We start from the raw sequence: 25539 nt of genomic DNA, 5'->3' as shown, positions 1-25539 counted from the left end.
CAAAGAATAATTGCCATCTTAGTAGTTAGTACAAAGCGGGTTACTTTACTACAAAGGCCCTTGTGATCTTTCAACACTAAGGTTTCTTTGTGTCCTAATACTTTTATTGCAGTATATATCTTCCCAGAATTAGGTTAGGTTTCTTTGTGTCCTAATACTTTTATTGCAGTATATATCTTCCCAGAATTAGGTTACAAATGGCAATGTAGGCAATATTCGAGTAAACAAAAGAATATATTAAGAAATGGGCCATCATGGATTTCCAATAAAATAGCCCACGATTTTCTCTAAAATCTGAAAATATACTAAGTTTTTTTTGTATTATATATTCGCAATTTTATCAATTTTATTTTATTTTTAATAATTTTCCAAAGAACTCTGGGCTTCTACCTTTTAATCTCACTTCTGAAAAAATTGCATGTGGATTCAATGATTTTATCCTGGAAAATAGCAGGGAAATGCAAAGGAAAAGCCCTACGAGGCCCCAACGCATAAGAATCTTAAACTTAATCTCCTGATTTGTTTATAATCCCTTTTTGGGATAGCTGTTATCGAAGTCCAGTAGATAGGCATGCACTCCCCAGGTTATTTCCCTAATACAAGGCACCCAGCACCCGAAAGAAGTCGATTGGTCCAAATAAGAATTCTGGTTTTCATGTTTTTATCAAAAACAGCATGTTTTCTAAAAAGTGTTAGGTTTAATGAAATAACCCAGATATTTAAGACCTTCCTGTACATCTTTTATATGAAAAGGGGGAAGCGTCAATACGATAATCCTTGGACAAAGTGGATTTTTTAATGTTTGTTTTCATACCCATGACCAATTCAAAAGTGGGGAGGATTATTTTTGAAGCTGTAATGTATGCAAATGACTTCTCTGAAAATGAAAATGTCGTCTACAAACAGGAGGTGAGAAATGAAGACATGGTGGTTATAAGCTTTCGATAAATTGATCTTTAAAGCAATCGCAGCAGAGTGCTTAGACTTGATGGAATGAAGAATTTCTTGTGCCAATGCCACAACATCATGTATTTGTCTATTTTGGAGAGTGAAACTGCTCCTTAGGTATAAAAGCACTCAAAATGAGGTTCAATCTCAAGGATATAGTCTTTGTGATTAGTTTGTAGATCATGATGCAGCAGGGGATTGGCCTGAAATTACTAAAAGAGTGAGTATTTTGCTTCTTAAGAATAAGACAATTGAAGATTGGATTTACAAAGCCATGCATACATCCCATTCTCTGGGATTCCCTCACCACCTTGAGCATGTTCCCTTTAAATAAATTATAGAAATGTAGAATTCCATTGTGAAAATGTTCGGATCAGGACAATTCACCTTTTGCATGGAGGAGAGTGCACTTAAAACTTCTGACCCCAAGATCTCTACTCCCAAAACTTTGTTCATTTCCTCGGTGAAAGCATGAGGATAGGACATGGAAGGGGATATATAAAAAGCAAGTGGAAATACTTGGCTGCAACACTTGCTTTGTCTGCAAAAGATTTTAACCTTATTCCCATCCTCATCCTCAATTTACCGAATTGTGTTGTTGGCTTTCGAAAAATATGAAAGAACTTGGTATTAATTGTGTTGTTGGCTTTCGAAAGATATGAGAGAACTTAGTATTATTGTTGCCTTCATTTCGCAAATCGTGTTGTTGGCTTTCGAAAAATACAAAAGAACTTTGTATTATTGTTGCCTTGTAGTTTTGCTTTTTAACGCCAAAGCTATTCTCTTTAAGCAAGTATTTTTCTCAGGTTATATTTTAAATACTCAATACTAGTTTAATGAATTATTTAAAGTGAGAAATTGAAATTGAAATTGAACTTTCAAGTGCATTCTAAATCAAGTTTATGGGAAATAAATTTTGAAGACAAACACATTAAAACATGAAACACCATAAATTACCCAGAAAACCCTAATTGGGGAAACTTGCAAAGTGTGTTCTCTATGGGACTCTCGCCTCTTGCGGAAAATGTTGATCTTGAAATTATGATGATTGCATGAATTCTCTTCTTTCGCCTCATTGCGTTGGAAGTAAAACCCTAGGGTTGAACTTGTTGGCCCGCAATTGTTGAAGAGAGCACACACTTTTGATGGCTTGATCGGATTGACTCTACTAGTTGCCTTGTCTGCCCTTTATAATTTGACTTGGGCAGATTGACTCCACCAGTTGCCTTGTATCCTCTTTATAATTTGACTTGGGCCACACAAAGCATTCACAAGTTTGAGAATATTTTTTAATATTACACTAAGATCAAATTATCAATTGACTTTAGAAAAATAATTTTCTCTTAAGTGAATACATAGGAAATAATTAAAAAAATCTACAAAGTGGAGTTTTGTGGTGACTTTGCTAGTTTAGGCATCATAGACTAGGTAGAACCCTTGCTTTCTAACTTTATTCAAGACTCCCTTGAAGGGGTTCTATACTATGCCAAGTTTATCTTTGAAGTAGACAAATTTGCGTTTTCCAATGCCTTGGTGAGTATATTTGTTCACTGCTTCTCTATAGGCACATATTGGAGTTTGATTTTACCTCTTTGAACACACACTGGATCTTGATGTGCTTGGACTAGTCATAAAACACTAGATTCTGAGAGAACTTAATGCAACTCTAATTGTCACATTGGATGATGATGGGCTCCAACTTTTGATTGAACAACCCAGCAAGTAGCTTCTTTAACTAGATGGCTTCACAGATTGCCAGGTTGGCAACCATGTACTTGTCTTTGGTTGAGCTCAATGTCGTTGATCTAAACCAAGAAATTGTTGTTGACCCAACACTGAAAGTGCAACCTAAAGTGCTCTTCATGTTCGTGGAATTGCCTACCCAATCTACATTTGTGAAGCCCGGAAGCCTCACTTCATCAACTTGCATGTACAACAACCCATAATCTGCAGAGGCCATGAGATACCTCAACACGTGCTTGGTAGTAACCCAATGCACTTTGGTCGTCTCAACCATGAATTGACTCAATTGGTTAACTGTGATATGCAAATGTTAGGCCATGTGTTCACTAGATACATCAATGACCTTATAAGTTGCCTATAAAGAGTGGCATCAACTCGCTCTATTTTGGTAGTTTCCACCTACCTCCTGTTTGTGACCAAAGGTGTGGTCATGGGCATGGTCATGTGCTTGCAAACTTGCATGTGGAACCTCTTGAGAATCTCCCGTGTGTACTTGCCCTATACCAAGAAAATCTCTTCATCACCCTAGCATACGTCCAGCGCAAGGAAAAAAACGCATCAAACCTGCATCCTTCATCTCAAACTCCTCTGCAAGATCTCTTTTGTAGTCTTGGATTACGCTGTTTGCTCTTGTCAATATCAAGCCATCCACATACAACACTAGAATGAGCGGAATACCTCCAACTACAATGTAATACAGGTTGGGGTCTCCTTCACTCTTAGTGAAGCCCAATCCCAGAAGGTAGTTGTTTCTCTAGGCATACCAAGCCCTCAATGTCTACTTGAGCTCATAAATAACTCTTCATCTTACTAACATGCATGTCTCTGTTGAAGGCCTCAAACCCTTTAGGTTGCTCAACATATATCTCTTCCTCAACAACTTTGTTAAGTAAGGCAATGTTTACATCCATTTGGTGGATGTTTCAACCCATTTGTGTTACAATCACTAATATGGTCCTAATGGACGAATATTAGGCCATAGGTGCAAATGTCTCATTGTAGTATATCCCCTTACCTTGAGAGAACCGTTTGGCCATGAATCTAGCCTTGTACTTCTCCACACTCCCATCTGCCTCGTGCATGATCTTATATAGACCCAACCTGATTGCCAATTGGTCTTTGCACTACCTCTTTGTAGTTATTCTTCATGATGGAGGAATATTCCTCCACCATGGCATCTAAACATACCTGCTGAGAGGTTTCCTCAATGTAATAAGAAGGCTTAGAGTCTAGTAACTGAATCATCAATGTTGTGTACCCTGTATATCTTTGTGGCTATTTACTCTGTCTGAATGTGAAGTTGGGGGCTCCAAATCTCTCCAGAGCCTATCTGATCAACTAATCTTCCCACTTGGTATGTCCTCTCCCTGTGTCAGGAGTCAATGGGAGAGTGGGGTTCACTCACTTTGTTCTCTTCTCTTGTTCATGCATTGTCTCCTCATTTGCATGTTGCTTGACTTGCCCAACAACTAGCTATCACTGAATCTATGGAGTTGGTTGAGCTTCCTGCTTCAAAGCTTGTTGATCCTCACCCTATGTTGTTGCCTTCTCATACTCCAAGGACTTTGTGAGAACCCTTTCCTCAAATCTCATGTCATGCCTGATCACAGTCTTCCTGAGTGTTGGGATGTACACCCTGTACGCCTTAGACATATCATTGTAACCTACAAAAATGCTCCTCTGTTGTGGGCTCCAACATCTTCAAGTTATCAGAAGGCACATGGAAATAAACAAGGCTAGCAAAAATTTGGAAGTGAGATACGTCAGGCTTCTTGCTTGTGAAAGCCCCCTCTAGTACCCTACGATGGGTTCATGTTCTGCAGAAACACTCCATTGTTAATTGCTATTGGCAGCCCCTGGTCATGCAACATGGCCTTAACTACTCCAACTATGCTCTGGTTCTTACGTTCAACCACCCCATTTTGCTCGGGGTTATATGGTGTGGTGAGTTGTCGCCTAATGCCCTCCTTGGCACATAAATCCTCGAAGGCGTTGGAAATGTACTCTCCACCATTGTTTGACCTTAGTTCCTTGATCATTTTACCGGTCCGGTTCTCCATTAAGGCTTTGAACTCCACAAAGTTCAAGAAGACTTCATCTTTCTTTTTCTTGAAGAAGATCCAAGTCTTTCTTGAGTGGTTATCAATGAAAGTGACATAGTATATGTATCCCATGAGGGATGGAGAGGAAAATGGACCACAAAAACTTGATTGAACCAGTTCCAAGATGCTCTTGACCCTATTGGCTTTGCTAGGGAAGGATGTCTTGGCATACTTGCCAAGTATGCAACCCTTGCACATGTCACGTTGGTCTACACTGCACTGTGGTAGCCCTATGATAATCTCCTCGAGAATCTTCAATGCTTGATGGTGTAAGTCACCCATACACCTATGCCAAAGCTCTTTGAAGTCACAACTCTGCTCATTGACCCTTATGTTGCTCAAGGTTGTGGTTGTCTCAAATTAAAGCATGTAAAGGTTCTTCACCCTAACCTCAATCTTCTTCACTGCTCTGGAGATGGAACGCTGGATAAAGGCCTTTCCTCCACTGAAGATAACCTCATAACCCTTGTTTTCTAAGGTTGAGACAAACAATATTTTTCTTCAAACCTGAGATTCAAAGGACATCTATGATGTAGAGAGGTTTCCCAGTGTACCTCTCAAAATTGAAAATACCCACACCCATGGCGAGGTACTTGCCATCATCTCCCAGCACTATGTGGAACTACATGTCCTTTTTAGTCCACTTGTTGAAATACTTGTTCCCGGTCATATGATAGGGTGCTTCATTGTCAATATACCACATGTTGCTATCCAATGAGCTTTCCATGCAAGCTATGAGAGAGAACCCCCTCTCAAAAGTGAGAAGAGAACTCCTCCACCTTTGTGGATCTTGCCACTTAGTCCTTCCTGGACCCTTTCTTCTTGTTTGAGCATGTGGTGGAGTAGTGCCCACATTGATGGCACAAGAAGCACTTTATCTCGCTGAGATATTTTTTCTTCTTCTCGTCTTCGGAACTAGACTCTGCCCCTCCTGCACCTTTCTTGCCCTTGTCCTTGGGAAAGAGCTAACCAGCCATATATTGGGTATTTAATGCCCTCAAAGCAGCACGCGACTTAACGCGATAACACGGGAGCGGGCAAATTCGGCATTAAATAATATTTTCCCGCTCCCGTGTTATCGGGCTAAGTGGCGTGCTGCTCTGAGGGCATTAAATACCCAATATATGGCTGGTTAGCTCCAACAGCCTTGTCCTTGTGCCCTTTATTGACTAGGGCAAAGTTCTCTTCTTTTGTCTTGACATGATACCCATATCTAGCATGCTTTTGAATCTCCTCCTGGACATAGTGACTCCATAGCCACTCCCAATTTGTAAGCTTTTCTTTGCGACTCACTATATCATTGAAAAAGACTCACTATATCATTGAAGTTTTCCCATGACTTGGGAAAAACCAACATTGCCAAATTGACAAGGTCTCTGTGGGTGACTGTCTCCCCAACTCTTGCTAGCTCGTCCATCACATGAGTGAAAGGAATTAGACTTCGCCATCTTGATGTTTCTTAGTTTGTCCCTGAAAAGTAGTTTCTTAGCCTCACTCAAATCGTATAGTCCTCTGACCACTCCCCACATGGCTTCAACGATCTTTTTCCCAAAAAGGTGAGGAATGATGTGGTCTTTGACTCTTTCAAGGATAATTCTTCCAACTTTCACGTCTTTCTTGTTGTGCTGACCTAGCTACCGAGGGTTAGCGAGTTGGGTTGGTGGACTATCCACAAACTCCCAAACTCCTCCTTCCTCTGATCACTACACATATCCTTTCCCTCTAAGAATAGAAATTTGAGGCCCCATCTAGGCGGTCCTCAAATATCAACCCCAAATACGCCATGTTGTTTGAATTACTCAGAAACTCTAGCGCAGCTATGCTTTAAGAAAACACTAGCACTGGTCTTGACTGATAAACTGTCCCTTCATTGCCTTAACTTACTCCCGAGGAAATAAACACTGCTTCCGGTCTTCAATGAGAGGCCAAGCTTTGATACCATGTTATATTTCAAATACCCAACGCTAATTTAATGAATTTTCAGAAGTGAAATAAACTGAAGTTGGACTTCCAAATGCATTCACTAAATATATTGAGGATTCTAACTAAAAGTTTGCAGCGGAAAATAATTCTGAAGACACAAGCACATTAAGACATGAAACACCTGGAATTACTTAGGAAATCCCAACTGGGGAAACCCTGCAAAGTGTGTGTTCTTTATTGATTTCTTCAGCGGTTGCTCTTTTTATAAAAATTACATGGAAGAGGGAAAACTACCCTTAACACTCAGTAGCCTGCAAAATCCCTTCCGCGCCCAATTGGAATCGGCTTAGCCCTCTCGACTTGCTCCTACTGTGTACTACAAAATATGTACTTTCTTGTATGACCTGCTGCATAGCTCCTCTGTGAAGGTACTCTCAGGCCTCTTGCTGAAAATGCTAATATGGTAGTTCTAGGGGCTATAGAGCCTCTCTTCCTTTGCCTATCTGTGCTAGAAGTAAAACCCTAGGATTGAACTCATTGGTTTGCAATTGCTGAAGCGAACACACACTTCTAATGCCTTGATCAAAGTGGCTCCACCAACTCCCTTATCTCCCCTTTATAATTTGATTTGGGCCGCACAAAACACTCACAAGTTTGAGAATACTTTTTAATATTAAACTAAGATCAAACCTTTTTTTTGGCCAAGTCAATGCATAAGAAATAATTAGAAAAATATGCAAAGTGGAGTTTTTTTTTTGGGTTTTCCAAGTCAATGCATAAGAAATAATTAGAAAAATATGCAAAGTGGAGTTTTTTTTGGGTCCCTTCGCTAGTCTAGGCATCATAGACGTTAAAGAACACTTGCTCTCTAATTCCATCCAATATCTTGGAGACTTCAAGGGACCAAAGAGATTCTAGGGAATTCGAATTAAAAAACTATTGAGACAATTAAACCAATCTTCCCCATGCCAATCTTTGATAAGAATTTATCGATACACTATTAAACCAATCTTCCCCATGCCAATCTTTGATAAGAATTTCATGGACCTCACTTTCAGCACGAAAAATTGCACAAAACCATCCCTTAACATGGATGTGGAAATTTGAGATATAACCAATCATTGGCTTCCAATTTGTTTTCACTCAATCCAAAAGCTATGATGATTTGTTTTCATCAAAATATATATATATATATATATTTTAAATAATATTATTTTCGTTTTATTTAATGGTATGGGAATGTTTTTTTTTCATTACAATGTAATTTTTAGTTTTCATTTTTTTTAAATGTGAAAAAATATGAAATAAATAACTATTTAAAATTTTATATTTAATTGTTTGCGAGGTGGTTCAATTGGTAAACGTTGTAAAAATGAAGTCTTACTGAATAAGAAGTTTTGGGTTAAAATGTTGTGCAATCCCCTAAGAGACAACTCGTGCCTATAGGGCGCTGCACAAATCATAGGCCCTCCAGAGGTTTATTAATAGTTATGTGTCAGGCAGGCTCCCTTTGGGTTACAATATTTTTATTTTTTATTTTAGTTAATTAAAAAATATTTTAGTGTTTATTGGGTGAAATCATGAAGATGGGTTACACTTTCGGGCCAAATGTGGGGATGAAATTTCAAGTTTTTCCTCTTTTATCAAATTGAAGCCCTCAAAATTCATTCAAAGTAAAAAGACAAATTGTGGAGAATTGTATTGTTGTCCTAATGATATTTTTTGCAAAAATATTTAGTGTCGTATAATATGTAAGTTTTCCATTAAATGAGATGCTTGTCCTTGAAAATTTTTACACATCTTAAGAGGTATGCATGTGTTCACGTAGCATAACTTAGTCTAAAATGTGCAATTTAAAAAAATATATATGAGCATGATCTACCTGGAGAGAGCTAAGTTTTTCATATTATTTTTTTTTTTTATGCAAAAATATATTTTTTATTATTTTTCGAAGCTGACGAAATAATATTTCAATTGCATTTTGTAGACACGTGTTCATGTAAGTTTTTTTCAACTATTTAAATAAATTGAAAACCAAAAGTACCATTTTGAAGAGGACTTGTAAAAGAAGATAGTGATATTTTTTGAAAATTTTTGTTGTGTATATTTTATGATATTGATTTTTTATTCAATCTCTTTAAAACAGTGCAAAAAAATGTCAAACATTATGTTTAAAAGAAATTAGATGAAAAATATCATATGAATTCGAAAATGTCACTATCATATGCCATTGGATAGAGGATTCCTTCATGAATCGAACATGATCAACTCCGCCACTTAAAGACAAATTTAGCTCTAAGTCCGCTAGGGTACAAAATGGAGTTGTAGGAAATTTTGCAGAAGGGGTGTTGAAATTGTGGATTTTAGGACTTAAAAGGCTAGATCGAGCATCCATAAAAAAAATTGAATGATCTAAAATTAAGCTTTTATCTCATTTTAAAATTCCGAGGAAAATTATCATTTTCCCTTCAGGTGAATGTACATCACACATTTTAAATCTTGCATTTTAAATAAGTACCATATAAAAATTAAATTGTTGTATGATATCAAAATAAAATAAAATAAATGTTTAAACATAATATTTTAATTATCAAACTTTAACATTTTTGAAATATAGAGTGAAAGAGAGTGGGAGAGAGGGTAAGAGAGAGATGGGGACACAATGATGGAAAGAGGGAGAGGAGAGAGTCCTCGAGAAAGAGAGGGAGCTTGAGAGATGAAGTTGGAGGAAAAGATAGGGAAAGAAGAAATTCAAGACATATATAGAGATAGGTGGAGAGAGAGAGAGAGAGAGTGACAAGGGAGAGATGGAGAGAGAGTATGTTTGGGGTTGAGATAGAAAGAAAAAGGAGAGATGAAGAGAAGGGGGAGAGAGAATGAGAGAGGGAGGGAGATAGTCAACAAAGTTGCAGGAGAAAACTTGAGCGAGAGAGTGAGTGACGTGGGAGAGAAACAAAGGGAGGTGGGAGAGAAAGGAAGAGAGAGAGGACTTGAGAGAGGGGAGAGAGAGACGGAGTTAGAGGGGGAGAGAGGGAGGTAAGAAAAAAGACATATAGAGAGAGAAAGTTGGAGAGAGAGATAGAGGGAGTGGCAAGAGAGATGGAGAGAGAGAGAGAGGGAGTGACAAGGTAGATGGAGAGAGAGGGAGAGAGGAGAGTAGCATGGAAGAGAGATAGAAGGGGAGATAGAGGGAGAGAAGGGGAAGAGAGAGGGAGCGAGGGAAATATTGATAGATATGGATAAACAATGTGTATGCTTGTGGGGTGATATAAAGAGATGAAGAAGGAGAGATGGAGTGAGATATAGATATAGATGGAAGAAGAGAGATATATAAAGAGGGAGGGAGAGATAGATAAAGATGAAGAGAGAGAGAGTGTGTGTTTCTGGGGGGGTGAGATAGAGAAACAAAGAAGGAGAAATGGAGGGAGATATCGATATAGATGGAGGGGGGAGAGAAAGGGAAGACATTTTCTTGCACTATATGATTTATTTCAGTGTAAAAATGCTAATTTCTAATTGTAACGACCTATCTATAAATATGGAGAACACAAGAATAATCGCAGGCATACGATGCATGCATATGATAGCTACATATGCATGTGTCGCATGCACTGCACTAGTATTTATATACTAAATTAACTATAAGTATTAAATATCATGACACTTCTTCAAATAGAAGTTCTATTCACCCATCAACACCCATATTGTTTAATGTATCATGATTAATGAGTAAATACTAAATTTAAAATGTATAATGTAAATATAACTATAAAAGGATAGATGTTAAAAATTAAACTAAATCCTAAAAGATGGTTATATAATTATATATTTTAGATTATTAATAAAATTATATTAATAAATTAATAAAATGATTAAAACATATAATAAATTAATTAAAGATAAGGTACTTAGTATAACCTTAGGATCTTTATATTAAAAAGAAGTATTTTATTATACCTAAAAGAAATATATATGATACGTGACATGGAAGGGTGTCACAAGGAGGCAAAATGGTGGGCTACTGGTGGAAGAGCGGCGACTGCCAAGAAACAAGATATAAACCACAGAGAAGAATTTTGGAGGGGATGCGGGAGGAAGAAGAAAGAATGAAGGAAGGGGATACTGAAGAAGGGAGGAAATCCATAAACTAGAGTTACCGAGCGCATATTGTTCTGAGGTTTTTGGGCATGGGGGAGCAGTCTGCGTCAACTGAGAAGCTTACTGGACTGAGTAGCGAGGTTCTGCTCAGTTTGGTTGGGTGGTTTCAGTCTTTTGGTAACCAAAGTAGAGTAGCTTGAGGCATCGTCAACCACAGGAGTACAGGTAGGTACCCTCGTCAATTCTGTTAGCTAATTTATAAAATTTCAGGAAATTGATCACAGGCTCATGATGAAAAACCCTTTACTGTATTTTCAATGGCTTTACTGTCCTTACACTAATCCTCTTTGATTTCTTGCAAATTATATATATTGATTTATGTGTAGATGTTGATTTATAATTCTATTTCATTATTTTCATTAGATGCATTCATTTCATTAAAGATGTTAATTTCTAATTTTGTTTGATTGATCTTGCATTAGATGCATTGATTTCAGTGTAGATTTTGATTCCTAATCCTATTTGATTGCTAAACAATGTAATCTTTGAAACGAGAACTATAAATTCAAAATGGAAACTCTGGCAAAAAAACATGAAAAACAGTGCTAAAAACGAAAAGTGTATTTACTGGAACGATGGTTTTTTTTAGGGTCAATTTTGAATATGTTTTAAAAATGGCAATGAAAACAATTTTTTTGTGCAAAAATTGTGCAAAAAACACCCTCAAAACGAAAAGTGTTGATACTGGAACGATGATTTTTTTTGAGGGTCAATTTTCAACATTTTTAAAAAATGTTAGTAAAGCCAATTTTTTATGTGCATAAAAACAGTGGTTTTTGAAGAAAAAACATTGGATTTTTCTTTCTCAAGTATAATTTAAACATGTTTTTAGTAATAGCGATAAAGATAAAATAATGAGATCTGAAACACATGAAAATTATATTAGTTTTCATCCATGTTGTTAAACATATAATAACTTGACACTAAAGATTGCTAAAATTCTAATTGTTTTCAACCATAACATCAAAGATACAAAAAAAATTGGAAATTTTTCAACCATCAAATTAAAAAACCATGACATTATGAACAAATTACATGATTAAATTAATCAAAATGTCATTATTTGTAGATTGAATGAAACATATATTATATATTTAAGTTATTGTTGCATTGTAGATATTCTAAACAATAAAAATCATCATAATTAAAACATATAATCCAACAAACATAAAAATGACTCATAACTTCTTATTTAAAGATACGATGCAAACATCAATTATATAAATTGTTTTAGACAATTATTCAGAATCACTCATATTTTCTTACACACCATCAGAATTCACATCTTTATATGAATGACTGGATGCAGATGAAGATATTCCATATTCTTCTCTTTCATCAACTAGTGCCCCATCTGAGTCCACATGCATGCCCACCATTTCAGGGTCCAAAATTCTTCTGGATCTATCACTGGTCTCAGCAGACTCCCATCTCAACACTATTCCTTCTGGTAACAACCTTTTCAAAATCTCTATTGTCTTCAAGCGAAGAGTTCTCCGCTTTGTTAAATTGAAGTCATAAACAAGTATGTCAACATCCTCCAATTTTAAGAGGTCTGTGCGGCGACGATTTATATTTGTACCTTTTCTTTTTTTATTTCCGCCAATTTTTTTATCAACTACCATCTCTGGCTTATACACACCATTGCATGGGTGTGTATTTATGGCATACCAACATACTTCAACACCTGTAACATCTTCATTTTCTATGATAACCTTTATAACCTTAGCAATCCAAAATGGATAGCGATTGGGATCTCCATCTGCTAGCACTGGATCATGCAACCCTCCATAATATCTTGTACCGAATCCTTGTAAAGGTCTTCCATGGCTTCATGTTGTGCACAAGATCTTTTGGAACCAATATACATCTTGCTTTCCTCTACTTGTGAAAAATTAATAACACCTTGAGATTGTTGTTGTTCAGTAATGTTTCTTTCCTCATGTTCATTTGACACATTTTGTGTCCAAATAAATGGATTTTTCAAAGGTATATCTTCATTTGTTGTTCTTGAAATGATATCACTTTGATTATTGAAAAAAGACTCCCACCAAATTGAATCAACAATATCAAAGTACTCATATGTATATCTAATATATTTTTTAATTTATTCTAGGCAATCAGAATAATTTATATCTCTATTCTGTCTGCGTGTATTATGAAGTTCAACAATTGATTGTAATAACAATATATTTGATGCAAACATTGGATGATATGAAATGAACTTCAAAAATTCCAAACCTGATGATGGTGCCCATTCTGCAATAGTTGAATACTTCTTGCCCCATATTAGTGTTTTCCCATATTTTTTTTTGATATGAAATTGATGTTGGAAGCTAATGTCATTAAGTTGTTCAATGCATTTCTCCTCACCATGCGATCCCAGAATAAACCTTCGCATGTCAACAATTTCTTCGAACACATCAAAAGTAAGCTCTGACATGTATGACCTCTCAATATATTCAATTAATGATGACAAGCTCCCAACTTCCTTCCTCCTCAATGTGACTGAAAAACGACTGAACATCTGATCAATATGGTCATGAGTGTGCCCAACAAGAAGGAAACCAACCTTTACCTTCTGAAAAATTCTCAATTCAAAAAGAATGTTTAAATATCCATAAACAATTTGATTTTTTTTATCACGGCAAGTGTTGTCCAATTGTAGATACAAAACTTTAGGAAGATTACTAGACCAATGAGAAAGCACATCATGAATCATGCTTTTGTCAGATTTGCATCATTATGAATATTTGGAGCTATGAAGTACACCCTTGGCAACATTTTCCCATTGAAGACCATACAACTCACCAAGTGAAACTAAATAAAAAAAATTTCCTATAAATTTTTGGGTGTGCAAACAAAATGTGGTAAAAAGTGTTTTCTTTTGGTCCATACCATCAATTATCAAACCTAAATATTTATTCGAATTATCATAACACTTATTTCGATTCTTGTACAACTTTTTCTTTTCACTTGTTTGTTGTTTGCGATGCTCCTGAAGTTTTTTGACAATGGAATCTACACAAAATAAAAGAAAGTCATTATGAAATACGTTTTCATAGTTGATGACTATACAATTTTAAAAGATAAAGTTATGAATGTTTACCTCTTTCTAACCCTTCACATTTATCCCTTTTTTATTTAAGAGAAGCACATGTACTGCAAATCCCCATCCTTGTCTTCTTAGGAATACATACATTGTTGAATTCTTTCTTCCATACCTTCACAAAATATTGATATGTAATAATTTGACCATGTCCCTCCACACCTTCTGCATATTTTTTGTATAAGTTGTAGATTTCTCGTCTTGAGAAATTATCTGGAATATGTATTGTCTCTCTATTTGGCGTACACTCTCCATGCTTTGAAAAGAAATCTTTCATCCATGACATTGCAGTATTTGATAATGATCCAAATTGTTGTTTATAACGTTCTTTTGAATAAAATGTAGGATCTTTTTCCAAATTTTCTTGGATTCTTGAGAGACGAAAATTACCCATTGAATGAAACATTTTGAAAGCCTTTCTACAAATAAATAAAGACCTAATATGATAATCATACCCTGACAATGTAGATTGCATGCACCCCAATAAATATGAATTTTGCATGCTTTTATTCATTGAAAAATATCTCTTCCTTTTCTCTAATGCAAACTTGAAATCCATATGTTTCAAGCAATCTTTTTTACAACATTCACTTGAAATGAGAGCGCTGATAGAACTTCTTCTCGTAAGATATTCTGATCTACCCCTTGTATAACTAGAACATTTTGGATTGATACGAAAAGGTTTGCTCTTACTCCTCGATACAAGATTTCTTGGCAACATCTCCATCATTGGTTCATCATTTGTATAAGCATTTTCATCATCATTATGAGGAATGTTATCTTCACTATGATCATATGTGCTTTTGAAATACTGACTTGGAGGATATTCTTCATCTTCTCCTTCTTCAGTGCTATTGTCATAGTCCTTAGAATTAGGAATAAATGGAAAATTTGACTCAATGTTTATTGGATATTATTCATCATGTGCATTGTCAATGCTGCTCTCATAGTCCATAGAATTAGGACTACGTCGAAAATGTGACTGTTTACTTATTGAAAATTATCCATCCTGCCCTTTGTCATTGCTACTCTCATATTCCTTAGGATTAGGACTAAGTGCTTCATGCTATCCTTAGTCACTACTGCTCTTATAGTCCTTAGGATTGGGACTAAGTGGAAACTATGACTCTTTATTTATTTGAAAAATCTTCATCATGTTCTTCATCACCGTTGCTTTCATAGTCCATAAGATTAGGACTAAGTGGACATCGTGACACTCTATTCATTTGAAATTCTTCATCATGTTCTTCGTCACTGCTGCTTTCATAGTCCATAGGATTAGGACTAAGTGGGTACTGTGACACTATTCATTTGAAATTATTCATCATGCTCTTCATCACTATTGCTCTCACAGTGCATAGGACTAGGAATAAGTAGACACTGTGACACTCCATTCTTTTGAAATTCTTCATCATGTTCTTCATCACTGTTGCTTTCATAGTCCATAGGGTTATGACTAAGTGGACACTGTGACACTCTATTCATTTGAAATTATTCATCATGCTCTTCATCACTGCCGCTTTCACAGTCCATAGGATTAGGACTAAGTGGACACACTCCATTGTTTTGAAATTCTTCATCATGCTCTTCATCACTGCTGCTGTCATAGTCCATAGGATTAGGACTAAGTGGACACTGTGACACTCTATTCTTTTGAAATTCTTCATCATGCTCTTTATCACTGCTGCTGTCATAGTCCATAGGATTAGAACTAAGTGGACACCGTGACACTCCATTCTTTTGAAATTATTCATCGTGCTCTTCATTATTGCTATTCTCATAGTCCATAGGATTATGACTAAGTGGACACTGTGACACTCCATTCTTTTGAAATTATTCATCATGCTCTTCATCACTGATGCTTTCATAATCCATAGGATTAGGACTAAGAGGAAACCGTGACTCTTTATTGATTTGAATCTTTTCATCCTGTCTTGCATCAATGTTTCTCTCATAGTCCTTAGAATTAGGATTAAATGGAAGATTTGACTCTCTCTTCATAGTGGAAGAATTTTTGTTATATTCATCAATATGAATAGAGTTGTTACGTGATGAAGATGTTGATGCTTCACAAAGCGAAACTTCACTATCAGAAGAATCCATGTCTTTCAAATAGAAGAGTTTGAATGATACAAATGCATACTCTCCTAATGATAATATAGCTTAAAGAATGAAAATTTCCCTCCATAATTTTCTTTTACAATTTATTGAAAAAATTTAACTAAAATTTTCTTATGAAATAAATCTTTTAAATTAAAATTGTAAACTAAATCTTTTACCTAAATTAATTTATTACTTACACTATATAATATTTACTAGACAATTGAATTTTTTATTAATTTTTATTATACTTTCTAAAACAGATTAATTTCACATTCACCGTGCTGTAAAACAATTCCGTAATGTTCGTTTTAAAATTTATATGTTAAATTTTTTATAAAAACAAATTAGTCCCACATTAACCGTACGGTAAAATAATTCCATAATTTCTGCTATATAATCAATTTCATTATCACTATTCCTCACATCACATCAAGGTTTTTCGAGGTTCGTTAAAAGACTTGGGGCGAATTTGTGGAGCAACTACATTTCTATCAACAACATATTCAACGAATGATTGCCGCATTTGAAATGTTAGATTTTTTTATTTTTATTTTTTGTAAGTTTTAAAATTAAATAAGTTTATTGATTATTTATTTTTAAATTTAAATGATACATATTTACCCATTATGTCCGTAATGGGTGTGGTGGGCCCGATCATGCTCCTGGCGGCCCAACGAGTCTGTGGGGGAGGGGTGGTAGGGTTGGCTGCCTAGCCCCCCGCACCACCCCGGCGGCCCTACGGTCGGTCGGGTGACGGGTCGTTGGGTTGTTGGTGTGGGGCGGGGGGTTGGTCGAGAATCCGGTGGGCCGTTGGGTTGCCGAGGTGCGGTGGGGAGCCGGGCATGGCTTGGGTGGCGGGTCGTTGCACCACCAGGGTGGGGGTTGGGGCCGGCCGTTGGGCCGCCGTGGTGGGGTAGGGGGGCTGGAGACTGGCCCCTCGCCCCACTCCGGTGACCCAACAACTGGCCTAGGTGGCGGGCTGATTTCCGGGGTGGAGCGACAGGGGGCTATATTTTTTAAATTTCTTATTTTTATTTTTTATTTTTAAATTGTTATGTTTTACAAAATTAATTATCATTTATCGTTTTTTTTGCTAATTTAAGCTATTATTTTTTTGTAATTTATTGATTTATATGTCTTTTTTGCAGGAAAATAGCATCAAAAAAAAAATCTGTGAATCTTTCTAGACCAAAGGCTGTTAAAGGTGGATCCTCGAAAAACATTGTTGAACGAACCAAACTTGAGCTGATAGCTACAAATCTTTCAAGTTCCTCGAATGATAAGAAAGCGATTTCATACTAGAATAAATCAAAAGAAGTGAAACTTCCAGAAAATGTATGGTATGTGAAAGAAAGAAAAAGCGGAGATGTGCAAATATATCTATATGTTGATATACCTAACGATTATGGAATTTATGAGGCGCTGGGAAAGGTCATAGACACGTGTTCGGTATCAGACAATGAAGTTTTTTATATACTTACAAAAGCATCCAAGACACATGAAAGGATTAAATATCAATTATTATATTCATTGTATGACACGAGAGAGGTATCTACAAAGTTGTGTAAACAAATCGTAAATGAGATTACACAAAATATCGTAAGTATTGTTATTTATATTTGTATTTTGCGTTATTATAACTGTCTCATTATATTTTTATAACTTAGTTTTTATTGACATATAGTATTTTGTTTAACAGAATTTTGTCGAAAGTGTTTCAACTATGTTGGGAGGCATTCATTTCATAGAACATGATATTACGAATGTTGTCAATAGTTTCCACTGAGTGTCAGAAGAAGATATGGAAAACAAGCAAAAGGTAGTAATTCATGATGCTACAAAACTACATCCAAGGGATCAGAAAAAATGCCTCTAGTGGATAAATCTAGCAAAGGTAGACATGTTACTTTTGAAGATGAGGAAGTTGAAACCGACGTTGAAGAATATGTTTTCGTTACTGGGGATGACATTGGAACCGATGTTAGAAAGGATAAGAGTCATAAAAGACCAAAAGTAACAATGCCTATGAATAAATCTGTTTTAGTTAATGATGAGAATGTTATGAGGAAGAGAAGTAAAGTTGAACATTCTCAAGTAGTCATTACCAACAATGAAGATCTTAGTGAAACTTAAAAATAAAGCAGAGAAATCATTACACCAGGATCTGATTTAGAATATGACATTATTAAAACAAAACAAAATGCCATTCGACAAAACTTGACAAAGAGAAACTTAATTGAGGGTGGTTGTACATTTTAGCTTAATGTGAGACAAATCTATAAGACAAGTGAAGGACAATGTAAATATCAAATCAGAAATCCACACCACCTACATGTTCACAACTTGAAGACATTGATGAGGTACAATCCATATGCTCATGTGGTTAATCATGTGCTCTTTGTTGATCAAGTTCAAGTTCCCAACAAAGAAGCATTTGATAAGTCAAAATGTTTTGAATACAATTATTATGTGCTTGGAGGGAACCATTTTGTAGAATCTCAAAGACAATTGATGGAAGAATATCCCAATAACCCATGTTTTGAAACAACGAAATGTATCATTTATGCTGGTTTATCAGATACAGAAGCAAAGTTAGTGGCATGGGATCATAATTCAGATAATGCATATAGAATGTCTATGACTTTCATCCAAAGAGTTACATTTATTCATAGTGAATTTGAAGAAAAATGTGGTGGGGATAAGATAGATGTTACTGTAGATTTCCAAAAGGAATGTTGTATGGAAATAGGTTATTAAATTGAGAAGAAAATCAATTCAAAAGGCGGCAGAGTAAATATTGATTTATTCAAAGGTATTGATAGCATTTTCCAGCTGGCTTTTAGAACTAGAGAGATATGGGAATTGATTAATGAGATTTTTACCACGTGGGAGAACATTGGCATTAAAAACCAGAGGACCAAAAGGTCTAAACCAGTGATATGTAGCAACAATAAATCATGTCTTGAAATGAAGCAACTTCCAGAAGATAGACTATCACACCTTGGGGAGCATTGCAAGAAGTGAAAAATGAAAAACTTGTCAAAGCAATATTATCTCGTATGAGGTCAGGGGAATTATCGTTGGAGGAAATGTCTGAGGAATTTCAAAAGTAAGTTTGTTGAATTATTTTTACTTATTTCTATATTATAATTTTCTTTTAAATATAACATATTGTTCTTGGTAATATTTGTTATACATATCATTAGATTAATTTTTTTTACTTTATTTATGCAGTCACAAAGTTTACATGAAAACACAAGAACAAATGGTTAAATTGTTGAATGAAGATAGTTGAGATGATGTTGTACGCAACTATCCAGATTCAAGTTCTACAACAACACTATTTTTTTTTTGCATTTAAATATGTATGTTGATTTATACATTCATTTTTATTCATTTGCATACTATTTTTATTTCATAACTTATACATATATTTGTTTATTTTATTAAGTATGAGGAATGAAGCAAATGGAGCACTAGATAGTTTTAGAACCTTTATTGAAAAAATTAAGATCGAAAGATTGAAGAAGCGACGTCTTAGGAATGTTGAACTTGTTCCAACTCTTACTCATTTTATTTGGAATGGGCTTGACACTATTCAATATCAAGTAATACAAGGCGACTGTGAAGACATTGCTAAACTCATACTTAAAGAGTATTATGCCCTAGTTATTGCAGATATTCCCCATGGTTTCAATATCTCAAACATTGATTATGATAATGACCCTTATACTTATCAAGCTCTTAGTAAAGTGGTTGCAGGATTTCTAGAAGTCACATCATCGCTATTATATAGATTTGTGACATTTCATTCAGACATACAATTAGCAATGTTATTGTCAAGCTTCAAGGGGAAAACAAATTCAAGGATGCAGCTTATATGGTAAGACATTGAAAATGTATATTTGATTAATGTTAAAAAATTCATTTATGTACAAGTTAATTGAACTTTTACTATTTCATGTTATAAGAAAAAGTCAAATATTCTTAACAGTTAAGATAAACCATTTATAAATGATTGTGAGTTCATCCATATTGATAGTTGGGCAAAAGATGATAGCTATGTTTTTATGATTTTTAATCGGGTAGATGGAAAGAGTCATAGCCAAGTACTGGCTTATGATGTTGTTGTGAGAAAACTAACATATGAAGACAAAGAAACAAAATGAGATATAGTTAACATTTATAAAAAACCACAGTTATTGATCATCTATCTTATAGACATATGTTCAAATAAAGGAGATTGAGTTCTGGATTTATTTTCTCGCTCAAGTAAGTTTTATTATATGGAATTGAATTTCAATATATTATTTCTTAATTTATATGTCATTATACAAATTTACTTCATTATTTCTTTTGTGCTTGATAATTAGGTACAACACTAACATGTTGCTTTTAATAATTGAAGAAATTGGATTGCCATTGAAAAAGATCCAGTACAATGCAATTTTATTCAACAAAGAATTAATGCTATTCAATATCTTCCAAATGCAATCACGTGTGGCAAAAAAGGAAAATGAACCTCAACCACCATTACATGGAATGATTGTAAATGCATACATTGGGAGATTCGCAGACATCAAAGATCCATTAGAAGAGGAAAATGAGTAAAATGAAGCAAAAAATATTGTGGAAGAAAACAATGATGAAACTCTAGAGAATGAAGAGTTTGGATTATGTGATATTGTTGATTAAATTTAAGTTATACTTGGAAATCAAGCTCATTTTTTGTAACTATTAATTAATTATACTTGTAATGTTTTGACTTTGATATTTTATGAGAAGAATAAACATTCAATTAATGTTGTTATGTGTTCAATATTTGTATTATGTAATTTTCACATTAATTTTTATGTTAATCATTATTTTTTGAAAAAAACAGTAATTATTATTATTTTTTTGACATGAAATTCATAAAAAAAACTATTATTTAACTATTTTTAGTTAAAATTTTCCTTTAAAAATTGTGTTTTTGACATGTCATTTCTAGCAAAAAATTATCAAAATGTGCAATTTTTTAGTTATATTTATGTTGAAAATGGTTATTTTTATGTCAATCATTAAAAATTATTGTTTTTTAGAGACATTTATTTGATGTGCATTGAAAAATAATTAACGATGTATAAATATGTAGAATATCGAAACTTTAAAACATCAACCTTCTTCTTTAAATATGCAAAGCAATAAAAACCTCACTACAATATATATATGAAGAAAAAAACCACTTTAAAAATTGTTAAATTTAGAAAATAATTATTTACATTTCATACATTAGAAAATTTAAAGTAAAAAAAATAGATCTTTTAAAAAAATGGCCTTATGCAGAATCACCACTTTTTTAAATCGGCATGCAAATCATTAAACTTCTAAAAAGTAATGTACATAAAAAATTTAAAGTGCCAAAAACTATGTTAAAAAAATATATGTGTATTTTGCATCGCCCATTTTCAAAATCGGGTCACTTTTTTGCTACCTCTACGAAACGGGTAATTGTATGAGTTCCCGTTTCAAAGTTTACATTGTTGCTAGCACTAGATGCATTGATTTCAGTGTAGATGTTGATTTATAATCTTATTTAATTGCTTATAGCATCAGATGCATTGATTTCAATGTAGATGTTGATTTCTAATCCTATTTGATTGTGTGCATAAGATGTGTTTATTTTAGTGTAGATGTTGATTTCTCATCCTATTTGATTGCTTGCATTAGATGCATTGATTTTAGTGAAGATGTTGATTTCTGATAAATGATGTAACTAGATATATGGTGTACATTAATTTCAAGGTAATTAGTTTAACATTGTGCATTGATTTTAGTGCAAGCACAACAAAATTATTGATGACGTGCATTATGACTAAGCTTTTGTAGATAACCCCAAACAAAATAAAATCGAATAAAACTTGTATTTGTAACTTTTATACCTCCATGTTTTTAAAATTAAATATATAACTTATTTCAATCTTTAAAATTGAATAAAATATATTTCCATCTTAAGGAATTGATTGAAATACTTGGATAACTATTTGTAAATTTAGGAAAGTTAATAACATTGTATAAAATTATAGAAATGTTGCTATATATTGTTTTTTGACCTGTTCATTAAATTTCAATACGATTGACTTATATCATGTTATGGCTAAGCTCTTGTAGATAATCTAAAAAAAATAATGTTGAATAAAGCCTATTTGTTGTTTGCATGACATCTTTTATATTAAGATTGAATAAAGTTTATTTCAATCCTATTTGCGTTTTTTACTTGAACCTTGAGATAATAAATTGGTTGAAATACTTAAAAAAATTGTCCATGCAATGATATATGGGTGGGTGAAAATTTTTCACACACACACACATATTATTATAATACATATGCCTTTATAATTCAAACAATTTATTTTTAAAATTGAATTGTAATAACATACATGTTGATTGCACTCAAAGACACTTTCTACAAGCCAATATGAAGCATGATTGGAATTCTTCCATGTTTAATATTTTTTTCCCAAGGAAAAATCATAATCTTTCATTAATATTGAAAAATTACATATAGTATATGCTTGACAGCATATGCATTACTTGTCGTTTTGGAGTATGTCCAGAATATCCACAATCCCATTCCTGTGAATGGCTGTAACAAAAAAACAAAAAATCATCACGCAGGATGATACTGTATAGAGTTCTATAATGTATACACCTCGCAGGGTGATGTGCATAAATAAACTAAAATATCTACATCATCATATGTAGCAGAAAGTCATTAAAAAAATTAGGTGCCATCCACCTGATGATATGTCTGATCTATGTATGGTCTATGATAGTACTGGTACTGTGTAGTACCCCTTTGTTCATGGATTATCCATTGTCCTCTTGGCAGGTGTGTGGCCTCCTTGGAAAGGCCATTAGCACTATCGTTATGTTCCTTGTAAATATGATGAAAAATAATGGAGTTAAAAAGAGATTTGAAATGCTTCACTTCATCCAGAATGTTTATAAGTGTGTGTGTGTGGCATCTTGTGATATTGTTGAACCAATTTATAATAGTTTTTGAGTCACCAAAAATCTGAATATCTCTGCATTCATGGCTAAGAGCAAAATGTAATAGATGACGAAGAGTGATCAATTCCGCAAAATTATTTGTTCCTTCTCCCAAGCCCAGCTTGACTCTGAAGAAATGATGATCAGTGAGGTAGAGAAGGAAACCCCCCGCACCCCTGTTGTTGGGCTTCTCCATCAAAAAATGCCCATGGTGTGGAGTGGTCTATTGGTTCAGGAGCAATAGATCTGCGCGGACGAGGCGGAGTATATTCTGGTAGCTCAAGGTAGGATGATACAATTTTTGCAGTGATGCTCTGCCACCTAATCATACTGTTCTCAAAAGTCATTTTATTTCTTGCCAGCCATATAGCCCATGGAAGATTTGTTCCTGCGTGCGCGCTGTTCCAGGTTTCCCAAGCTGCTAATATACTATCTCCTTTCCATTCTCCCGTGAAACATATCTCAGCAGCTACAGTTCTCCATATATGTTTAGTTGTATTGCAATTTAGGAACAGGTGCTCAGTCGATTCTGAGTTTTGTTTACATAGAATGCACCAATGAGGTCCATATATGGATCTGTGTGTGAGAGTGTCCCTGGTGGGTACTTTGTTACGAAGAATGCACCAGAAGAAAAGTCTGGTTCGGGGAGGAGTTTTCAGCTTCCATATGCTCTGCCACCAACTTTGCAAGTGATCAGGTTTTTTGTCTTGTAGCAGACACAGATAACCTTCCTTCAGTGAGTAGATTCTGGATTCTTCCATGCACCACATGAGTTCATCCGATCCATCCTTGATACGGATGTGTGACTTAGTCAATGCAAAAGTATAATTGTTCCAAGTAAGGTGCCATTGAGGAGGAAGGTTTAGCTGTGTAGCAGATTTCCATGCTTGAGTAAAAATAGAGGTATTTTCCTGATCTGCGATTTGAGCAATTACCCTGATGTCTTGTTGATTTAAGTGTAGAGTGAGTTCTCTTGGGAGCTGGCATCTACCTCCCCCCCAGTCCAGGGATCCTGGCCAATGCGCACTCTAGTGCCTGCATTTATCCTCCATGCCAGGTGGTTACGAATGAGCGGGAGAGAGTGAAGAAGAGCTTTCCAAACCGAGGATATGCCTGTCCTTTTCCATTGCGGCATCCTTATCCAATCCATAATTTGGTATGGCCAAATATATTTGTGATAAGAGATGGAAGTCCATAGATTATGCTTGGTTAGAAGGGTCCAGCCCATTTTTGCAGCCAAAGCTTGTGCAAATAGGGTTAGATCTTTGAGTCCCCATCCTCCCCATTTTTTGGGTAAAGCAATCTTGTTCCAACTTATCCATGTGAATACTCTTCTGTCCTGACAGCCGTTCCACAGATATCTGCAACAAATCTGTTTGAGACGAGCCAATATACATTTGGGGATCCATGCTAATGCCATCCAGAATACCGGAGTAGCTTCCAAGATAGATTTGATTAGCACCAGTCTGCCAGCTCTGGACAAGAAGCGGTGGCACCAGTTTGTAATTCTTTTCTCTAATTTGATGACCAACCAATTCCAATCTGCAATCTTTTGGCTCAGGGGCTTGATCCAGAAACCTAAGTATTTGAAGCCTTGTTCAAGAGGACGAGGGCTATAAGGAAAATGCTGTGATGCGAAGGTGGATTCCTGTGCGGAGGTATGAGCCATAGTGATTGTGGATTTTGCATGATTTGCCAACATACCAGTGGCCCTAGAGAAGATGGCAAGGATCTTATCAAAAGCTATTGAGTCTCGAATGCTTCCATCCAGAAATATCATAACATCGTCCACGAAAAGGAGATGAGTGAGGTAGCACTGTTCATTGATCTTCAGCCCAAATAATCTGCCACTTTGCTTTTCATGATAGATTAGCTGACTCAGACTTTCCATGATAATCAGAAAGAGGAGAGGGGAAAGAGGGCATCCTTGCCTGAGTCCTCTTTCAGCATGGAAAAAAGGAGAGGCAGAGCCATTAATAAGGATACTGAAGGTTGGCGTGGAAATGTAGGCCATGATCTAGGTGGTGAATAGGTGCGGGAAACCCAGGTGAATAAGGAGCATTTTGATGTAAAGCCAGCTAACCCGGTCAAAGGCTTTAGCTAGATCGATCTTGAGGATGATCCCTTTGAGTCTCTTGGATCGAATTGAGTGAATAGCTTCTTGTGCAGTGCCAATGGCTTCGTGGATCTATCGGTCTTCCAGGAAGGCAAACTGTTCAGGTAAGATGTGATGAGATAGGATAGGTCTAATACGATTTGCAATGATCTTGGAGATGATTTTGTAGAGGCAGTTACAGAGTGAGATGGGGTGGAAATCATTGAAGGATGAGGGGGAATCAGATTTGGGGATGAGGGCGATGAAGGTGGAATTGATGGCATTATACAATTTGCCAGAAGTCCGGCATTCCTCCACAACCTGGA

General features: G+C 35.3%; 1 pseudogene across 1 annotated transcript in view; it reads left to right on the top strand.

The window, feature by feature from the left end:
* The window catches only part of LOC149178527 (polyubiquitin-like), a 49391-nt pseudogene that overhangs the window by 4279 nt on the left and 19573 nt on the right, over window positions 1-25539 (top strand). Inside the window, exon 3 of the transcript XR_016258210.1 lies at window positions 2420-2421. The product of XR_016258210.1 is annotated as a polyubiquitin-like (transcript). The remainder of the gene's footprint in view (window positions 1-2419; window positions 2422-25539) is intronic.

The sequence above is a fragment of the Pinus tabuliformis genome, chromosome 4_1 (genome assembly GCF_031772625.1).
Source record: "Pinus tabuliformis cultivar Carrire ecotype Pingquan chromosome 4_1, CPIR1, whole genome shotgun sequence".
In the NCBI taxonomy this organism is placed as follows: domain Eukaryota; kingdom Viridiplantae; phylum Streptophyta; class Pinopsida; order Pinales; family Pinaceae; genus Pinus; species Pinus tabuliformis.
This window is presented reverse-complemented; position numbering and strand designations above follow the sequence as displayed.